The following is a 6,905-nucleotide window of genomic DNA, read 5'->3' as shown; positions in this document are numbered from 1 at the left end:
AAACCTGCAAAGCATTTCTCTCCCCACCTCTCCTCAGTGCGTTTAAAGAAAGATTCAGTTTGTTTCTGTCCTTCCCCCAATCCCAGCAGGAAACTTCCCCTTTCTTCAGTGCACACGCTCCCACTTATTCTGCTTTGGTAATTCCCACTTCGTGGCCTTGTCAAAACTGTCATCTTATCTTCTGAGGAAAACCATTCCAGGAGGTATCTGGGGCATGGTACCAGTGACACCCTAGTGACTATGGAGCTTGCTGTCCGTGGATGATGGCAAAGATCTTTGCCCAACTAGGAAATTCTCAGCCAAACAGCATTTACACGCCATGCATCCCAGACTGCCTAATCTGTGCTAGTTTAGACAAGGGACAGAAAACGTGACTAATTCAAATTTCAACACAGCATTTGCAATGACAAAGGCCTGCTGGTCCCACAGGTACTGAGCCTAAAAAAGAACTAGCAGAAAAACTAAGGGCACAAATACCTCAGGAGATAACAATTACAAAGAGGTGAAAGATTGAAGTATCCTAAAGATTTGTGAAGTGAGACACTGTATTTTACTTCATGTTGACATACCAGATACTTCAAGAGAAGAGCTGAGAATTCTTGTGTCACTTAGGCCCATCATGTCAATTATAATTAGCCCGACAAAGATTTTAAAATGCCTAAGTGACAGGTTTAAAGTGACATCAACAGCAGGGCACTAAGTTTAGTTCTGCAAAGCTGAGAAAATCCAATAAAAGGGAACCTGTTTACTGCGTAAGATCAGTTCCAGCCCCTGGAGCTCTCTCTGAAGCTCAGCACCGTGTGCCAGAGCGGGAGGCAATCGGAACATTTCCAGTTTATCCATCATTTCCCCCACCAATTGCCAGAAGACACAAGGTTTCTCTCCCACCATTATTCAAACCATTGTAGCAAAGAGGAGGCTTCTTTACATGTGCATGTGATTTCCAACTCCAGCACTGGCTTTTTTCCACTCTGTACCTTAGATCAAACCTGTATGAGTCTGGAATGACAACGGCACAAAGGCAAACACCTTATAGGACTATTGTAATAATCCCTCAAACAAGAACTGTAAAGCTAAAGAAATTCCGATTTCAGCTTAAATTGAAGAGGAATTCAAGTAAAATGCGATGTACACAGTACACAATTTTTCCCTCTTTGAAAGGTGTAACGATCCTTCAAAGGCTGCACAAGAATAATCATGGTTTCACTAACTTTCAAAACCATGCGAGCCCTGAACTGGGTTGCTCACCGTGGATGATTTTGGTGGAGATGAGGAATGTTTCAAGCCACATAGAGCTTGCACTGCTAAAGCAATAAACGAGTTTTGATCCCTAGCTTGCATTACGCCTGTTTTGCCAGCATCACTCCCCAGGCAGATGAGAGTCAGAGACAGCACAGAATTGCTGGGATCAGTTAAGGTGCATCAACTTCCCATAGCAACCCGCTTGCCATTCATTTCAGCTCATGAGCCAATCAATTGATTTATTCCTGCACTGCCTGGAAACCAAATTCTGCTCCCAGACAACATTTTGGGGAGGATTTGTTGCATCTTTCACAAGCAAGAAGCGATAGTTCAAAACGCAGCCTTTGTGGCAGAGTCACGGGCTGGCTCCTGCCTCTCCTCACCACAGAGGAAATCCATCCAAACACCTTTCAAACCCGACCTTCTCCAGCTTGTTCCCCACCCCAGTTTTGACCTCATCCCAAACAGTTTTCCCAGCACATTCCCTTTATTTCAGCTGGATATATTGTGCACACTGCTGTGTCATCCTCCATCACCACCCACCTCCCTTAAGTCACTGGCTCATTGCCAGCCTTAAGGTAGCATCTTGAATACGGAATCAATTCATACACTGTGTTAGCCTGTGCTAACATACAACTTCAAGACAAAACTACCAGAGCTGCTCTTCTGAGGGGATTCGGTGGCTTAATCCCCATTTCCTCCTCAGAAAACACTCCTGCAGGGAACAGTCCCCAGTGAAGGCAAGAGAATAACCGGCTCAAATATTGCCTTCGCCTCTATGGGACTTTTACTTGCTACAAAAGAAATAAAACCTGAAATAAACCTGTTATCACTTGCCCTACTCTGCTCTGTCCAAGTAGCCTAGAACCATATAGACAAAGTCTTTTCAGGAGTGGGTAGATCTCCATTAAATCTACTTAGAAGCTTTTGCAGATAAATCTTCCTTGGAGAACAAGCATTTCCATTTCTTTCCTCACCTCATTAATTAACGTGGGAGCACTGGCTGACTCCGACGTACAGATCTGCTGCTGAGCCACTTTCTCCTGTCACACATTACCAGAAGCTTCCTACTCGTCCACGCGGACTTTTTTTTTTTGATCACCGATAGAGGGGGAGAAGTAACCTGAATTGCCCTTTCCCCTAATTTGACACAGCTCACCCCTACGCAGCCCAAGAGGAGGCACCCCTACCCCAGAGCAGCAAAAAGAAAGGCTCACATCCTGCTCCCTCCGCATACGAACTGTTCTCCCTGAATTCAGTCCCTGAACCAACTTTTACCCCAGCCTGCCTACAGCCCGTAGAGCATCACTGGTCCCCTCAAACAGGAATGTTTCCTAGCAGGAAAGTACATCTTAGAAGTTTTTCTCTACACTGGCTCACAGGCACAGCAAGTTAGTTTATCCCATGTCTGCATATCAAGAAGTAGCGAGTCTCTCCCCTTTCCCTAAAAACTTTCCTCATCATCATCTTTGTCCCACGATTTTTCCTTTTCATGTTCTGATGTTACACCTCATACAGCTGTAGCAGGCAAAAAATGAAGAACCAGTACTAAGTTCTCCCAAAAAAGCAGCTTCGGTTATCCCATAATTATTTCTAAGTTCAAATCTTGCATGTTTTCATTTTACTAATCCATTTTCTCCCGTAGTCAAGGCAACAGGTCAAGGTGTGGAAATCTCAGGTCTTTCTTCTGACCTTGGTGATTTTAATCCACGTCTTTTGCAGTCCTCAGCCGCCTCCTGCCACAGGACCTGGTCTATCAAAACCAGTGAGTGGGTGCACGAGCCACCAAGGCAGACAGCTATCCCCTTGCTCTCTCCATCAATTTTCACATATTCTGCATGAACGGGGATGGTATCCCCAGGGGGAAGAACCCCTCGCTCCACAGCGGCCACAGGACACACTCACATCTGCTTTGCACAGAAATGTGCTGGTTTATGCGGAGCCACGATGTCCAACAGGTCACTGAAGCAGTCCAAGAAATAAGTTGGGAGTGGGATTCATTATTTTAACCCAAATCATTTCAACAGTTAACTTTCTAGCACGGACCTGCCAACAGCAGCACCAGGGAGTTGAACCCCTTAGACCAGGCCACAGGACACACTCACATCTGCTTTGCACAGAAATGTGCTGGTTTATGCGGAGCCACGATGTCCAACAGGTCACTGAAGCAGTCCAAGAAATAAGTTGGGAGTGGGATTCATTATTTTAACCCAAATCATTTCAACAGTTAACTTTCTAGCACGGACCTGCCAACAGCAGCACCAGGGAGTTGAACCCCTTAGACCAGCTGTGCACCCGAGGAGAACACGCTGCAGAGGCAAACTGTCAGCAAAGAGTAGCCGAGCTGTCAGACAAAGGTAGGAGCCCACCGCGACAACTGAGTCGGACACTAGGAGTTAAGCCAAACCCACAATTCTTTGGGATTTCAGGATGACAAGGTTTTTATAAAACATTTAGTGTCCTTGCAATTTGAGAGTTAAAATCATTTAGGTCACGTGACAAAAGCTGGAGCATTTCAGACAGATACAGCCCCACATTAACAAGTGTAACCCCATCTTCCTAATGAGCAGAATTAACAGTTCAGGCTGTTGTTCCCTCTCACACCGTAACAAAGAGCATTACGCCAGCCATAGACCGTCTGGATGAACACCCAGCCAGAGCCTTTGGGAATATCTGTTTGCAGACTTCACACACTCTGGGGGGACTGAGATTTTAAGAACAGCACACAAGCATCTGTCTTCCCAGATACTTGATCCGATTTGAACCATGACATTCATATTGGTGCTTACTGCTTTACAAAAGCCAAGTGAGCCTAAACAATGTCGATTCAGTTACTGCTAAAAAGAAAGCAGCAAATTAACAAGCCCATTTTCAACAAAGTTCAGAACTGGAAAAGAATCAGCTTATGTTGCATAAGTCTCCAGATAGAAATTAAAATATCTGGCCTTGGTTTAATTACATTTGTAATGTGATCCCCGGTAGGACTCAGTAACCTTTAGGGTTTAATAACCCCAGCTCATTTAATGTCCTTTCATTACATTAGCGTAAAAATCCAAGAGCAAGGTTTGAAAACAAAGTCTACGCTTCCTCCTGGGCTTTCCCATATGTTCACCATCTTTAGCTCAGACTCCCAGGATACTCATGCCAAGTCTTATAAAATGTTCCTAGCAGAACAGAAAAACAGCTTCTTCCACTCTAATTTATATATTTATCCTTTGTGGAGGAGTTGGGGGGAAATTAATTTAGGACTGCAAAGCAACACTCTGGATATCTACAGAGATACAGCCTCATTTCGGGGAAAAAGAAAGCTCATCGACCTCCTCGGGTGGCCTCAGCAGCAGGTCAGAAGACGTGATAGGGTCTGCACTCGAGACCGAGCTGGTTTGAGATCCGGATAGCTGCCTCCACACCGACTGATTCCCAATCCAGCAATACAGAACCATGCCGTAGAGACAGTTCGGGGCAGCAAAACCACAGAATAAACTAGATTGGAAGAGCACTGGGAGGTCACACAATGCCAGCCCTGCTCAGAACTGCACTAACTTCTGGTTTACAGGAAAGGCCCCTTTGACAAAAATCTCCTGCAGCACCTCCACTCCCTTCCTATCTGTTCGGTAAACCCAAGTGTTTTGATCTTTGCTCATCCCTTTCAGCACAAGCACAGCATTCTAAAGCACCTGGGGACTCCGTGTTCACACCAATGAACTCCTGAGGCTGGGGCTTGCAGAAGAGCCCAACCCTTTGAAGGGCAGAGCTGGAGCCCCGCAAGGGCACACCGCTCTGGGAACCACTCTGTTGACACAATGGGTGGGACACACATCACCAACCTTCAGAGCTGGCAGGGCTGATGACTGTAACAAAGCCACCTACTCTCCCTCTAGAGCCTGCGGAAGGAAACCATGCCCGAGATGTTTATCTGACCTGTTGAAGTGCTGCTTTAGGATAGCAGGAATCACACTCCAGAACCCAGTGACTGTCCTAATTTGATCTCCACTGACTGCAAAGGAAACTTGGTTGCAGGCAGATGAATCCTACCCTACAACTGCTTTTACTCACTGCAGACCTTTTTAATCTAAAACCAACAATACAGATGTAAACGAAGCCTGGCCAAATTGTCCCTATCAAAGCCAACGCTACCAAAGGGACGTTGTAACAGGTTGTGGATGGCTATAGCATTTTTCTGCAGAGAACATGCCCAGAAGCATGTAAAGAAGCTAATATTTCTCAGAATTCTTCCAAGTGCAATTTCTGCATCCCCAAGCATCTTACGTGTGAGCACAGATTGGGATTCCACTGACTCTGCAGCCCTTGGGAACAAACCACACTCCCTGCGCTTTTGCCCTGCTGGGTACTTGGAGGAAAAATGCAGCAATAAGTGATCCTTCACTGCTTTTCCAAAGTCTGTTAAAAGTAAACCACATTCTCATGGTCCAGAGATCACGTGGACAAGAGGACCTCCCCTCCACGGATTACCACTCAGGACAGGCTTCTAAGTCCCACCATGGTGATGCTCACACACGTGTAGCACTATAGAAGGATCCTGATATAATTTGTCCGCTAGCGAATCCTAAACTGTTAGAAACAAGAGACCAAGATTCTTCCGACTCCCACCTAATAAACATTGAAAAAACCACTGTTAAATTGGCTGTGGAACAGCCCAGACAGTTCAGGTGATGCCCTGAACACTAACATATAGCTACCATGGAGTGATGGTGGACTTTTCCCCCATTTTTTCATTCGTTCCTGTAAAAGCAGCCACAGGGAAGCGGACCTCTTCAAAGCCTACACAAACATTAGAGTGTCTAACTTCTCTGCTAGCATTATCAGAAACGCAAGCAAAAGTATTTTTGTCCTGTTTGGCACCTCAGCAGCAAGAGGAGGTTGAGCAAGAAGGGCTGGGAGAGCATTTCCTAGGCAGAAGCTCTCGGCACGCAGGAGCTGTTGCTGAGCCTGATCAGGCTGCGAACAAAGCACGCGGTTAAGCCCAGGTACTACCCACATACGGAACACTGACACCGAGCTACCCAACAGAGCCACCAGCGCCATCGCTCTGGTTAAGACCACAAAGACAAGGCTCCAAGAGAAGTCTAGTGCCAAACACTGCCCAAACAGAAAGGATCAAAACCGGATTTTAAGACCGCAATAAAACAAAAGTGAGAAACCCAAGGTCCAGACACCTCAGATCAGATGCAGCTTTAATTAAATTCCAGTCTTAACATATCAGACCTATACTTAATTTCACTAAGTCATGGGTGAAACACACGTAAACTGGGAGTCTTCCAAAGGAAGTTTTGGCTTGAAATCACCCTGCCCCAAGCCACAGACCGAACAAGGCAAGGCTCTGATTATGGGAAGCCCCAGATGAGGTTTAAACATTTTTGGGCACTACTGAGTTCATTTGCGTGTACAAACCTTGTCAAATACACCACTGAATTACTACCTGATCTTGCAAGAGCAGGATTCCTTAGCTGTGCTAAGCTGAGCTACCACTTCGGCTAACAAACAGACAGCAGTAACATCTGATTCGTGCCACTTCACTGTCGAGCTCTCTCTAACTGGATAACCTCATCAGATACCGCTGCTGTGAGGACAATCCTCATTTGTTACTCCAAATGGCATCTGTTGGGGGGGGGGGGGGGGAGAAACACAACAAACCACCCCCC

Source organism: Buceros rhinoceros, unplaced genomic scaffold (assembly GCF_000710305.1).
Source record: "Buceros rhinoceros silvestris isolate BGI_N320 unplaced genomic scaffold, ASM71030v1 scaffold10607, whole genome shotgun sequence".
In the NCBI taxonomy this organism is placed as follows: Eukaryota; Metazoa; Chordata; class Aves; order Bucerotiformes; family Bucerotidae; genus Buceros; species Buceros rhinoceros.
The sequence above is the reverse complement of the archived record's forward strand: the minus strand, read 5'-3'. Positions refer to the sequence as shown.